General features: G+C 52.1%; 1 protein-coding gene across 7 annotated transcripts in view; it reads right to left on the bottom strand.

Annotated features, from left to right (window-relative positions):
* The window catches only part of LOC102251204 (patr class I histocompatibility antigen, A-2 alpha chain-like), a 17,078-nt gene that overhangs the window by 3,106 nt on the left and 12,848 nt on the right, over window positions 1-1,124 (bottom strand). The gene's annotated exons all lie outside the window — the stretch shown is intronic.

The raw sequence follows: 1,124 nt of genomic DNA on the forward strand, positions 1-1,124 counted from the left end.
AGCGCCCCCGAGAGCAGCAGGAGGAGGGGGGGGGGCCTCATGACCCGCATCCTCGGCGTCGGGGGGACCATCTGAGTCCGGGCGCTTCCGCGTAGGAGTTACAACCAGGAGCCTCGGGGACGCTGATTGGCTGCTCTGGAAAGTGCTCAGCCAATGGGAGTGAGAAGTGTAGCCGCGTCACGAGTCTCCAGGAAGGAGGCGCCGACACAGGTTGGGAGAGGAGAAGTGAAACCCAGGTGCTGGGGAGTCCCTCACACGGAGCTGCCCCCCCAGACTCTCACCGTTCTATTCCTGATGAGGCACCTGCAGGGTGGCGGGCTGGATCCCCAGTCGGGGGCGTGCAGGAGGCAGCCTGTCCACGATTCTCTTCCATCATGGATGTTTCCATCTCTGTGTCCCTCTCAGTTCCTCTCTGAAATCAAATTTCTTAAAATATATTTTGATTGATAGAAACATCAATAATAAGAAGTAATCATTGATCAGCTGCCTCCTACATGCCCCACACTGGGGATGGAGCCTACAACACAGGCATGTGCTCTGACAAAAAGTTGAGCTGTGACCTCCTGGTTCATAGGTCAATGTTCAACCACCGAGTGAAACCTGAACCATTATTGAATCATTTCTGTTCTGTTCTGTCACAGTCCCCAGGGCTGTCTTGCTGGGTGGCTCTTGTCCTCATGCAGGTCATGTAAAGTGATGCCTTGTGTCTCTAAGTCCCAGAGATCTTCCCGGGCTGATGCATTGAATCTCGTCATCAAAGCTCACAGGTGTTGCTGTTCCCACAGAGCCCCCTAGGAAAGCGTGTCAGCACTGGGAAGCGGTCTAGCTGACATGGTGGGACACACCTGTTCCAAAATTCTCGTTTTCTGACATTTTATCAAGACAACAGGACTGTCAGTTGGTACCTGCCAGGTGATATTTCCTGAAGGGAGAAGCTCATGTTCATTTCTAAAAAATTTATATTTTTATTGATTTCAGAGAGAAAGGAGAGGGAGGGAGAGAGATAGAAACATGAATGATGAGGGAGAATCTTTGATTGGCCTCCTCCTGCTCACCCTATTGGGGATTGGGCCCACATTGGAGATTGGGCCCACCACTCGGACATGTGCCCTTGACTGGAATCA

Source organism: Myotis brandtii, unplaced genomic scaffold (assembly GCF_000412655.1).
Source record: "Myotis brandtii unplaced genomic scaffold, ASM41265v1 scaffold867, whole genome shotgun sequence".
Taxonomy (NCBI): domain Eukaryota; kingdom Metazoa; phylum Chordata; class Mammalia; order Chiroptera; family Vespertilionidae; genus Myotis; species Myotis brandtii.